The sequence below is a fragment of the Belonocnema kinseyi genome, chromosome 2, assembly GCF_010883055.1.
Source record: "Belonocnema kinseyi isolate 2016_QV_RU_SX_M_011 chromosome 2, B_treatae_v1, whole genome shotgun sequence".
NCBI lineage: Eukaryota > Metazoa > Arthropoda > Insecta > Hymenoptera > Cynipidae > Belonocnema > Belonocnema kinseyi.
The window spans coordinates 159362844-159377378 of record NC_046658.1 but is presented as its reverse complement, the minus strand read 5'-3'; positions in this window follow the sequence as shown (position 1 = coordinate 159377378).

The following is a 14535-nucleotide window of genomic DNA, read 5'->3' as shown; positions in this document are numbered from 1 at the left end:
TTAATTATAAATAATTTTGGAAAAGAACTCGAGGTGAACTTTTGATAAACATATTTCGGGTTTTCTTTATTTCACAATAAGAATTTAGAGTTTAATGCTTTCTTTTTTCTCTGTAGGTACAAGTTGCAATTCTTATTTAATTCTAATGCTGTATCGCTTATTTTATTCCTTAAAAGATTTTATGCAAAGCTCACTGGCAATTTTTAATTTTTGGAAAATTATTTGTAAAAACCTATTGTTCACAAAAATAAAGATTTTATAATCCCTAAATGAAATTTTTTACCTAAAAGCGTATCGATGATATTTGCGGAGAATCTTTTCAGGAATAAAATAAGCCCTACATCATTAGGATTGAATAATAATTGAAACTTTTACCTAAAGTGAGAGAGAAAAACATTAAACTGTAAAAACTACTATTTAATAAACAATGAAAATTGTAAAATATTTATTTTAAAAGTTCACCTCAAGTTCTTAAAAAAATCAGTTATAATTAACAATATAATATTTTCCTCGATTTTATAAATCATTTTTAAAAACGTTTATATTTAAGCTTGAAATAGCTTTATTTCATGTTCAATTTAAAAACAAGAATAATTAAAATTCCCTTTTCCTCTTAAATCTTCGGCTATATTTCATGAACATAGTTACGACAAAAAAAAATTTTTGAAATGAATTCATTAACATTAATTACATTTGGTTGAATATGTGTAATTTTAGTTCATTTTTTTAAACTTGAAATTTTTTTAAACAACCATTTTTTTTAATTCTGCAAAATAAAAATAAATTGTCCTAAAATCTTTCAGAAAATAACTTTTAATTTTCCTAATAATCTAGAGAATATTGTTTGACTTTCTAAAAACCTTACCAAATTCATAAAAATCTTCTCTTTTACAAAATTGTAAAAAATCTACATTTTTTTACAAATTTTTATGATGATCAAATTGAACATTTTTAAAAAATATTTTCAATATATCTGAACGTTCTAAATTGCTTTAAAAATTTTTCCAGTTTTTCTTTAAATATTTTAAAGCCGAACAAATTTGCCATCAAGTCTCCCAGATTATTTTTCGAAATTTTTTTGGAATTACTTTGAAATCTTTTAGAAAAATTATTTGACATTTTTCTTGGAATTTACAGAAAAAATTTATATTCTCTTGAAACCTTCGGTAATTTCAATCCAGCTTCCTGTTTCAAAATCTTCAATAATCTACATTGAAAAAATGGAATTTTTCACAAGTTTAAAAATAACTTGGAATTGTTTGAATAGTTGAAAATATTTATTAAGCATAATAGAATTTTTTTGTAATTTTGATTCAATTTTCGTTCAAAATCAGTTCTTTAAAATAAAGAAATCATTAAAAATGTTCACAGGAACCTTGGTACTATTTTTTTGTTCTCCTAAACCATTAAAAAATTCTTAAAAGGCTTCTCATTTTTTGTTCTAAATCATCAAGAATATACATTTCGTTTTAAATTTTTCGGAATCTTCTAAAGATTCTAATTAGTTTCGATTCTTTTCAAAACTAATTGTAACTTCTACAAATAAAAAAAAAATTAACCCGAAAAAATTGTTTTAAATCTTTCAGATTTTTTTTTCGACATACTTGAAAATCTTCAAAACTTAAAATTAACCTTTTAAAATAATATCTGAATAATTTTGACTGAAAAAATTTTGTTTGGATAAAATAGAATCTATCATAGATATTTCGTGTTTTTTCATTAAGTAACTGCAACTCTACTTGGTTTATGCTTCAGAAACTGCAACATCACGGCATCTGATTTTAAATGAATCTAAAGTCAGATAAAAATTATTTTTATTTTGATCTAATTTGTATGTAATTTTATGATCTAATTCGAAGAAATAATTTCCATACACCTGTAATACCTTGAAGCGGGAAAATAAAAATATAAAATATCAACCTGTATATTAGTATATTAGTAAACTGTGAAATTAGGTTAATTTAAAAATTGCGTCAGACAAAAAAAATCTTGCCTTCTTTCTGTTTTATTCCTTCTTTCCTTATGCCCATCAATGCTCAAACGGCATACTAAAAAAGACAATAAACATTCTCGGCTATGCTATAACTCTAAAGATACCAGCTCCAAAGATGAAAGTGCTCCACATATACGAACGTCCCGACTCCAAAGAAGGGAGCGGAATTCCCCCCCCCCCCCGCCCCTGCTCTATTTAAAAGTCAGGCGCGCGCTGCCTTGAATTCGACGTGAGTGTGCACTTAGTATGAATTTGAGTGTTCTCACTCATAACCCCCGAATTCTAAACGCCAGAGAAGTGGGAACCCCTTCACAATTGTATCTTTGGAGTCCCCGATTCCCGAATCTCTCGTATCTTTGGAGTTAGAATTTTATTGTATCCTTAGTTAAGGTTATAAATTTTTAATCATTTTCTGATGTAGGATAATCTCCCCTTAATCTATTTTAAACAGTAGAATTCGTCTACATAGTTCTCTTTTTTCTTACAGGATCAATAAGTTCAACAACGAGTTTAGACGTTTTATTTGCTGGATACAATGGTGTTTTGCCTTTAATAGAAGATTTTTCTGGTAACCTGCATGACCACCCTAATTTCTATACTTGCAATGGTAAGCAAAATGAATTCGAATTGGGTACAACTTTCTTAGAAAGGGGTCATGTCATCGTTGGATCGAAGAACGAGGATTTTATCAATCGGCCTTGCAATGTGCCTGGCCATGAAAATTTATTTATCGTTTGGTACTTGTTCAAATGCGCGATGTAGTTGCTCATCAATACTTACCAGAATGTGAAAGCCCACAAATCCTAAATGCACACAAGTCAGCATGCAGAAGTGCAAACATTGCAGCAAACCTTGTAGAAGCCACGCAAGAAAGATATCTAGAAGTAGGTGAAACAACACTTGAACAGGTCATTAACAACATCTGGAAAACATATAGTGATATATATCGTCTTAGATACAGAAGTCTGCTCCATGGATTAAATTAATTGAAACTGGATTTTATGCTAATATATAGATGTCACCTACACCACTTTAATGTCCTAATTAAACAAATAAAATGTAGCGCCAGATCCTACATGGATCATTTACCAATGCGAAGAAATGCTTTTAAAAGATAAGATAAATTGAATCATAATTTATTTTGAGTACAGAGATAAAATTATTGTACCGGGCAGTTAAAGATTTGGCTAGCTCAGCCCCGTCTCTGAGTAGCGAATGTTACGATATGACAGGATCTTCTTATTCTGATGGCAAGATTTTAAATATACATTTTTCTCTAAGTAGTAAATATGCGGGAGAATGTGCGATGGTCCCTCAAGCGTCACAGACCAGAGAGAAACAAGAAAAAAAATCAGGAGAGAGACAAATAGTTCCAAGACTCTAAATTTAATGTCACGCTCCGTCCCAAAATCGTCATTAAATCCAGGTTTGACTGTAATTAATTATGTCAAGAAAAAGGGGAAATATTAAGGCTTTGCAAATATTAAGAGGTTCTTTAAAAAACACCAATGTCTAGGTGATCCACATTGGTTAGGATTATGTAAATATAGATTCTCATCAAATCAGATTTTGTTGCATCGTCTAAAAGAAACACATGGAATAACAAAATATTTTGTGATAGGATCAAATTTATGCAAAAACACGATTAACAATTGCTACACTCTGAAACAAAGGATTTAAGAAGTTGCTGTGTAGGATCATATATAAATGCAGCAGCTAGGATGTAGAATCAGTAGTCTTTTACTGGTAGGGGCCCGGCTAACCGTGGATTCTGTGAAAATATGAGGTGTTTTGCAAAAAGTGTTTACTAAAATTTTGCAAAACCAGAATCTTTCGGAAATAATTGAAACTAATTGTGGAATATTGCAAAATGCACACAAACTTTCTACCCTGTTCGGCTCGTTTTGAGTGGAATCTCTGTGAAAGTTGAGAGAGAGAGAGAGAGTTTTGATTAATGATTTGTTTGCTGGAAATTTTGATCCTAGATAATCCAAATCAAAACTCTCTTGCAGCTCTAGCAGCCATTTAACTCAAAGGGAGGCGAACCTCCTCACAATTAAGGCGCTTCCTAATGCTTGATTTTTAGTCCATGTATCACAAATGACAAGTTTTCTTCTACAATTATGAATAGTTCATTGTCATATTTGAACGGCATAATCTAAAAGGCTAGATACAATCCATCACAGGCGGACTTTTCGAAAAATCGTCTGGTTGTTTTTTTTTTTTAATTAGTTATTAATATGATGCGTTTTATACACCTGGGTTCACCATGGGTGCACTCAGGGTGATGGGGTGCTCCTTTCCAGGTGCATAAAATGTATCATATTTTCAATTAATTTAACAACGAGAAACAGTAACAAAACCATTTTTTAAAAACCCCTGTGTGTGGGATTGTATTTAGCCCTATAAATTATGAGGTTAAACTATGAAAACAAACAGATTATAATTGTAGGAGTAAACTTATAATTTTTATTAGACTGGTAATGCAAATCAAGCCCTAGGTAGCGCCTTAAAGACACATACCATGGTCTCATGATTATTACTCCATGCTACCTATAAAGTTAAAAACGTGCACTTCTGACGCAGGCAGACTCATGAATTTAATATAATTTATTTTATTTAATGATTGTAAATAAAACAAAAAACTTACTGTATAATATATTATTATTGTTTTGAATGATTTTATCCAAATTTAAAATCCTATGTTTACGCTCGCTTAAAACGCATGTTTTTCGTCTTGCGACTTTTTCCATCCCCTCAATTTGACAGCTTATTAGTACACACGAAAATGCTTTCGTTTAAATAAAGATTGCCATAAACTTGGACATATTATAAAAAACGGTATCCTTCTTTAGGAACATTATTAAATAAAATGCCAAGACGGTTGTCTGTCATTTAAAACGAAATAAACAACCGTACCTATACTTTTTTGATTTCATTAAATCTGAATACGGGGTGAGTTTGATGTCGTCAGATCAGGATCAAGGTCAAGTTAAGTTCAAAATTAAGAAAACCATTGGGTCGGAGAAAACCTCTACTCTCAGACTTTATGGGGTCGCTGAAACCGAATCCGGGGTCAGTTTGTTCTCATCAGATAGAACAAATGGGGCCACTTACCTCGTATTCGGTTTCAGCGACCCCAAAAACGTGTAAGAGCAGTGGTTTTCATCAATCCCATCGTTTTCTTCATTTTGACCTTGAGATGACCTTCATCCCGAGCTGATGGGGTAAAATGACCCCGGATTCGGATTCAGTGACCGCAACAACATCTTAAACTAGATGTTTTTCCGATCCAATGGTTTTCTTTATATTTACCTTCAATAATTGACCTTACCTTTGGTTAGAAAATTTAACTACTTCGTTGAAAATTTGTTTCTCTTTATATTCTCACCATTTATCATGGCAAGAGTTTTAGAATTGTTTAAATTTGGACACCACTGTTTTAACGGATCTCCATGTTTTAAGACCCCCTGAAGCCAAAACTAAAGTTTTGGCGTTGGCGTCTGTCTGCCTGTCCACCCGCCAGCCCTCGAAAAAATTAACTCATCAAAGCAAGCTTTGTCATACTGTTTGAAGGTCTTAAAAGGATGAGCAACGACAAGAAACAAAAATTTTAGATAGAAGTTCAAAAAGTTAAAGCATTTCCAAAATTACGGAAACCATTTTTTCCAGTATTTAAATATTTCATGCTTTGTTGTTCCTGGTACTAAGAAGCCAAACTAATTATCCTTGTGACTTTTTTCAATTAAAAAAATATATATCAGAGTTAAAGCTTTTACAAAATTTTAAAAATCAATCAAAAATGAACATTATAAGACAACGCCCGATATGGAAAAATTCATTAGCAAAAAAAGGTTACTTTTTGAAAGCCCTGCATATGTTCATAACAAAGTTTTGAATTTTCTTAAAAAATTGAAAACTAAATTTTGACCGCACAAAAAATACTCAAAAATTTATATTTTTGGTATGCCAGACGCGAATAAGCATGAACATACAAAAAATTTTGTTTAACTAAAAAAAGGGCTAGAACGTTTTCAATAATTATTTTTTGATGTGATGCGTAGTTTTTATTTTGATCATGAAAAAGAACATTGCAAATTAAATTTTTGACAAAACGACACAAGCTACGAAATAAATTATTGAACAAAAATTGTGCACCTAAAAAACATCTATAAACTTTTTCAAAATCTTTTAAAAAGTCTTATAAAATTTCATTGAGCTCTTTTTTTGATAGGTGTTTTTGATAGGTGATAGGTGTTTGATTGCATTTATCATTCGGGTTAAATTTACCGAAAACTTTATTTTTTCCAATCCAAAATTCCAATTTTGAACCAAACGACGTGAAATAAAGATAAATGTTTGTGAAGGAATTTCAGCGTTTCAAAATTCCTACAACATTTATTTGAACCACTTTTTAGCAGAACTCTTCGTTTTTATTTTATTTTTTTAAATTTCCGTACTGCGCCAAAAAACGCGAACTGCGACATCGGAGAGATCTGTTGGTTGAAAATTAACTTTTTTCAAACTTAACACTTAACATTCTTTTTTTAAAAGTAAACCTCATCTTCTTCATTTGAAAGTTCAACTATATAATTAAAAATTTAATTAAAATTTTCCTTGTCAGTTGAAAAGTCATGTTTTCTGTAAAAAATTGGCGTTTTTTTTGTAGCAACTTAATTTTCTCAGTTTAAAATTCATCTTTTTAGTTCTAAATTTAATTATTTTAATGAGAGTTTGTATGTTCTGTTACAGAATTAAATTATTTGGTTGAAAATTCTTCTATTTTATTGAGGATTCAACTGTCTTGCTGAAAATGCGTCTTCTTTGGTGAAATTCTGCACTTTCTTATTTTAAATTCAAATAGTTTTTGCTGGAACATCAGGCATCACAAGTTTGGTTGACAATTTATCCTTAATGTTGCAAAATTTAACTGCTCTCTAAAAAATTCGTCTCATTTAACTTGAATATTCAAAAATTTGGCTTAAAATTTAATGATATTGTTACCCCTTGGTAGAAAATTAACTTTATGATTAAAGATTAATCAATTTAATAAAAAATTCGTCTTTTTAAGTAAACAAGTAATCTTCTTTCTTGACAAATTATTCTTTTTTGGTTAATTTTAAACTGGTAAAAAATTCTTTTTTTTTATATTAAAAATTAAGTTTTCCAACTAACAGTGTAACTTTTCCATTCTTGGTTAAAAACATATATTTTTTAGCGGAAAATTAAACTAAGAGGTTGGATATTTAAATATTTTGGTAGAAAGTTCAACTATTTAATGTCAAGTGGAAAATTAAAACAATGAAATGTTTTTCGAAAATTCATCTTTCTGGATGTGAATTCAACTAACTTGTAATTAATAAATATAGTTTTTTTCTTAATAATAATAATAATTTGTGCAAATTTGAACAAACTTTCTCCTGAAGGTATTTTTTGGTTATCAATGTTATTGTTCGGTTTAAAAATGAACAACTTTCTTGAACAGACTTCCTTTTTGGTTGCCGATTCAACTGTTGTGTTAAATAATAGCCTTTTGGGGTTAAAAATGCAACGTTGAACAATTATTAATTTCGTTGAGACGTCATAATCTTTGGATCAAAATTGTAGTTTTTTTTTGTTTGAAAATTTAACTGTTTCGTCGAAAATTTAGTTTTTGTTGAAATTTAAGATGTGGGTGCTAAACAGAGAACTGAAATATTTCAGGTGGAAATTTAAAGATTAAAAAAAAATTAATTGAATGAAAAATTCATCTATTTCAAGAGAAATGTCATGTTTCTTGCATATAAATACAACTATTTGGATTAAAATTAAACTATTTTGTTTAAAGTTTATAGTGGGGTCATAAAGAATGAACTGAATGTTTTCTGGATGAAAGTTTAACTTATGAAAAATTCTCGTTTTTTATTAGAAATTGCTCTTTTTAAGTACAAATTCAATATTTTTAAAAATAAAAAGGCAACTGTTTTGTCGAGAATTCAACAGTTTTCTTATAAATTCATTATTTTTAGTTGAAAGAATTAGTTTTCCTAAATGAGAAATTGAACTATTTTCATAGAAAATTTTTTGTTGTCAAAAAATTCATATGCTAATCTTGAGAAGTTAACTGGAATCATTTTCGGTTAAAAATTCAACTATTTGAAGAAAAAATTGTGTTGTTTCTTTTTAAACGAAGTTTATCTGTTTTAGCAGAAATTTCATTAATTAAATACATCTGCAACTATTTGGTAGAGAACTCCTTGGCAAAGGTAAAGTTTGATCAATAAATATTTGTTTTTCTGGGACCTTGGTTTGAATTGGGAACATCTAAAAATATAATTTTTAAAATGCCGCTATTTGTTCTATTACATTTATGTAGAACAGGAAATTCACTATAAAAAAAAATTAGCTATATCTGCCATAAGAAAAAATGAGGATCACCGGCAGTGCTCTACTTCTCGATTTTGCCGTTTTCCTCGATTTTATCGGTGAATACAAAACAATATGATATTATATCTATAATCTTAAGAAAAATAGAAAACGAACATGTTTATTCCTTATTTTAGTCTAACGCAATTTTTTAATTAAAATAGAAAATACATTTAATTTGTTTACCTTAAGACATGTGACGAGTAGGTCACGTGACCAGATACCAACCTTACCCAAAAATTTTTTATTTCCTAGCTTATTTTCACACACAGGGCTCCAATGAATTGAAAATTTCGTATAATAAATAAAAAACACTGAAAACGATGAGTTTGGTCCCAAATTTCAATAATTATGAAAAAGCACCAACAAAAAATTATTTACGAAAAAAAAAATTTTTTCATAATTATAAAAATTTAGGACCAGGCCTACATTTCTTAGTGCTTCTTATTTACTATCCTAAGTTTTCAACTCGATGTGGAATTTCGTGTGAAAATAAGTTAGGAAATAAAAAAAGTTTCGGTAAGGTAGGTTTCTAGTCACATGACTCTCGCGTCACATGGCCTTAAAATGCATAAAAAGTAACAACAAAAAATTAAAAATTAATATTAATGCAAAACTTTTGTGTATCATAGTATCTATCGATATATTTAAATGCGATCAAACCTGGAATTCGTCATCCTCCATTTTACGTTTCCAAGAATCGACGCCTTGTGGTGGAGATGAGTGAGAGGAGCTGCGGGAGGATGTGCAGAGCTCACTCAGGCGCCACAAAGCAGAGAGAGAAACAAGAAAGTAGTGCTCCCAAATTTGAAAATGTTTTGAACTGCGCTTGAGTGGCGCAGGCAACCCCATTGGTTATTGTTATCGCGCGCATTTTTAATTATATCAATTTTCAATTTTAATATTTATGATAAATAATGTTCAGGAAATCCATTAAAAGTAATTTCTTAAACGTAAAATAGAATTTTGGAGCGACAGACGAAAAAATAATAAGATTTTATTGCATAAAAAGTTATTAATTCTGACTTCAGAAAAGAAAAATATTCCTAATATATTTTTGGTAATTTTTGTGATTTTATTTTAAGTCACATTTTTAGGAATAAAAATAATAATTTAGAAACTGCACAAAGACGAGAATAATCAATGTGATAAAGAAAGTGTCTTCTTTAATTGAATTTAGAATTGAAAACGTCTTTTTAATTAAAATATAATTCTTTTTTATCTGTATTAAAAATGATTATGAAGATGATTAAGTAGTAATCTATATTAAGAACGATAAATTTCATTAAGAAATTAAAATAAAAATTAAATTTCATTAAGAAATTACAGTTTATGTATTGCCCAATCATTATTCATTATAAATATTAAATTTAAATATTTATAATATTTAAAATTAGCACGTCAATCTTAAACAATCCGGCGGTACCGGCGCGACGCAAGAGCAGTTAAATAAATTCCCATTTTTGAAAAATCATCAAAATAAAACTTTTAGTTATAAATGTTCGTAAAATTCTAACACATTTAAAATACTGAGGTAACTGAATTTTATAAAATTAGGTTACAGAAAACGAAATTAAGTAAGTCAAGTAAATTAAGTAAATGAAGTTTTTGTAAATTATAAATTGCTTCCTAAAATTTCTAAATGGCAGCAGAAATATAATTTATTGTGACGGAAAGAAGTGCGCAGTTCCAAAATTCCTAAACTGGATCATTAGATGTTACATGTTGTTAGAATCGGAAAGCCCTCAAATCTTACGGGCACACAAGTCAGCTTGCAGGTGTGCAAACATTGCAACAAACGCCGTAGAAATCGAGAAATTAGGTATTCTAGAAATAGGGGAAACATCAGTTTCACAAGCCGTTGCAGCAAACATGAGAAAGTACGAGAATGTATATCTTTATGAATATCAGTTAAGACAAAATCGGATTCAAAATTCATCCTTGCGTTGTTGAAATGAGGATGTAACGATATTTTCCTAAAAAAATCCTGGTACTGATTCTCAGATTTACTATATTATTGACCCATGGAGTTTATAACTTTTTGCTAACTTTATTGCATAAGGTGCTGTAAGCTTACTTACAAATATAAAATGTACAATTATTTTCCTTGAAAATTTAACATGTTACCTATAAAGTTGGAAAGGTGCACTTGATGCGCGAAAAATTTATCATTGTAATGTTATTTATTATAATTAATGATTCTAAATAATATAAAATTCACTGTAACTTCTCCGAAAGATGTTCCTGCAACGATGCAGTTTATTAATAATTATATAAGTTTTGAAACTTACATCCATATTCCCGTCTTTTCCTGTTTTTAACAAATATCTTTTTGACTTCTGTTTCCAATAAAATTCCCCTTTACTTCGACTTTATGTTTAACATTTTTTTTTTGTTTTTCAAAAGTCTACTATTGGCATGAGAATATAATTTTTATCATAAAAATATAACATCGTTGTGTCTTTATAACTCTTCGTCTTTCCTTCACTTCTTCTCCTCTAACCCAACACCCCCTCCACCCATGTTATTGCGGTATTATCACCCATTTCATGCATCAATATCTCCGTGCTTATCCCATTTCTTTCAACTTTCTAATACTCTGACCAGTTCTACACTCATGCATCCCCCTCCCTGCACAATTTGCATACCCTCTTCTCCCTAGAAAGCTAAAACCTATTAAAATCCTTCATCTGACATAAATATTGCTCTCTCTCTCGTTGACATAATCCACCTGTAGTATTTTTTAAACCTTGATTCTCTTATTCTCTCCTCCCCAGATGCCTTCTCTCCCTCTCTCTCTCTCTCTCTCTGTACCGTTTTTCTTAATCATCTCACCTACCTTCTTTCTTTATGCATCCTTTTCACTTCATCCATCTGCAGTCTATTTGTTCTAAAATACGTTTCCTTTTCCACCTCCATCTTTTCACCCACTTTTATACTCTCTCTCTCTCACGCTTCCACCAAAACTCCCACACCAGCTTATTTCCTCCCTCTTCCCAACATTTTTCATCATATTTACATGCTCAACTTCCCGTTTTAATCCCTAAACTCATGGTTACCGTCTCTCTCCTGACAATATAATTAGGTACTTTAATTTCCAATCCCAGTTTATACTTTTTATAGTTCTGCTGTATCTTATTTACCTCCTTAATTTCTTTCCATCCGCACACTTACACTTCAAAAAATAAAATACTCATCACTAGCGTCTCGAAAAATTTAATTATACTTCCAAAATTATCTGCGAAAAACTTATTTACTGGCCCCCCCTACCTGTCTCATCACTACATTTGCCGTTCTCTCTCTTTTTTTATTATAAAAAATGATTCACACCCCCATTTCTCCTCAACTCCCTTATCCCTTACCACACCATGCCTGAACACCATATCTTTAGAATTTTCCGCACTCAGCACTATCCCTTTGGTATCCAGGCATTTTCTTAACCTTTTCATTATCTCCTATAAGGGCTCATCGCTCTTTACTAGTAGTACCATGCCATCTACATAGGCTAGATAGCTTTCCATGACCGCGATTAAGACCACAAAAAGCTTTGCCCCAACCCTTGTCTCAATCCCTTGTTCATCCAGAAACTTCCGAAAATTCCCTTCCCTCATGTAAAGCTATCTTTCGCCCCTTTATATACTTCTTTTAGACACTCGAAAAGGCCTCTCTTAACTCCCCTCTCCTCCACCGCTTTCCAAAAGCTCCCCTATGAACCAAAAGAAATGTGCCTTTAAGATGCTCAAGAAACAAGTACACTCTTGACCGTCGCTTCGCTCATTCACTAGCCATCACGTACTGCAGAACAAAAATATTGTCTATAGTGCTCCATACTTCCTTTACTACATTCTTTAGCCTCTCCCTCGCGTTTTCTGTATTTATCAGCTACATTTCGTTTACCGCCCGTGAACGTCTTGCTGCCTTTGAACTTATTAACTTCCTTATATGCTCTTCATCTCGTAATTCCTCGTGAATCCCTCGCTCTTCATTCCCATCATCTCTCTTCCGTTCACCCTGCTTTACCCTCACCCTCTACTTCCTTCAACACCTCTTTTTCCTCGTCCCACATCCACATTTTCTCATCTACTTTTATTTTCCGATCCTCTACCTTCGCCGCTCTTTCCTTACTCCTATCCCTCCTAGATCTGCAGTTTAGCCTTCACTTAACCTGTCTTCCCCTTCTCGCCAAATCGTGATCAATGAAGGCCTTCTAATCCTATATGCTATTTTTATTTCGCATTGCTTCCAACTTCTCTTACCATGTCTTTAATTTTACAACCAACACTTCCTTCTCCTTCCCCCTCTCCAGCATAACTTTACCTAGCTACCCTTTAACTCACCCTGTACTCTGCAGGAGCGCCTTCACTTCCTTCCTTTCTTTCCTACTTTTTATCTTCAAACCTATTATCAAAATATTATTTCGCCTATCTAACTTCTCTGTTATCTCTATTCTCAACACCATTGGCATTATCCTTTTCCTAGCCGCCTACAGTTTTTTCTAAAATCTACCACTTGTGGTCCACTTTTTCATTAGAGTAAAGTGATAAAGTAATTCGAGTTAAATAAAATTATTGTTTAAATGATTTATAATTGTACTTATTAATATTCTTTTAGAATAATGTAAGAAATTTGCAGTATTCTCTGTTATTTTCCACATTTTGTCATCTCTTCACTTACAGCAAGTCAATTATTAATGAGATTTCACAATCATAATTGTTTAAAACCAATCATTGTTGTTGGTACCTCGCTTCTCCTCTAACAATGTTAGATCGTTCACGTTTTTTCTATAATTTTTCACTACAAATATAAATAATTATTTAAATAAAAATATTCACAGTACGTAATTGAAGAACAATTTACATTTAATATGATCCGTACAGAAAATTTGAAGAATGCTTCAAAAACTTTTTTTTTTAAATCCATGAATTGCCAGAATCTACGGAATTAAAGCGATCCACAGAATTAATGGAATTCACGTAATTTTCAGAATTACAGGAATTCATGAAATCCACGGAATTCAGGGTATTGACGTAATTTAAGAAATTAATTGAATTCACGAAATTCAAACAATTTGTGGAATTCAGGGAATTTACGTAATTAAAGGAATCCGCAGGATCAATGGAATTCATTGAATTCACAAAATTCAAGCAAATCATGGAATTCACAGAATTCAATGAGCTTGTGAATTTCCAGTAATTCGCGGAATTGACCAAATTTACGGAATTCACAAAATTCACGAAATCCAAAGAATCCACAGAATTCTCAAAATTGATGGAATTCAGGAAATTCACAAAATGTATTAAATTCAAAAAGTTAATGGAATTCAAGGAAGTCAATAAGTTAATTTGAATTAAAAAAATTCATAGTATTCAAGAAATTCATAAAATTCAAGAAATTCATACAGTTCAAGGAATTAATACAATTCAAGAAATTCATAAAATTAAAGAAATTCATAGATTTCACGGAATTCAAAGAATTCGCGGGAATCAAGGAATTCACAGAATTTGAGGAATTCAAAGAATCCACAGAATTCATGGAATTCGAGGAACTCAAGGAATTCAGAGAATTTACGGGATTTGTGGAATTCAATCAAATCACGAATTTCGCAGAATTCAACGAATTTAAGAAATTCACGGAATCCAACGAATTTGAGGAATTTAACGAATTTGAGAAATTCACCCAAAGCATGGAACTCAAGCCATTCATGGATTTTAAAGATTTCACAGAAATTCAAGAAATTCACGGCATTTAAGCAATTTACAAAATTTAACGAATTCAAGAAATTTCGTAGATAACGTGAATTCCTTGAATTATTTGAGTTATGTGGATTCTGTCAATTTTGCGGATTCCATGAATTTATTAAATTCCGTGAATATCACGAATTCCTGAAATCCAGGGAATTCCGCGAATCCCTTGCATTTCCGTCAATTTTTTGAACTCCTTAAATTCCATAAATTTCGTAAATTTTTTGCATTTCTTGAATTTCATTAATTTTTTGAATTCCTTGAATGCCGTAAATTTCGAGAACTCCGTGTATTCTTTCATTATCGTGCATTCTGCGAATTCCATGAACTCTGTGGGTTCCTTGAATTCCGTGAATTCCGCAAAGTCAGTGTGAATATGCTTGCTAAAAGGGGGGG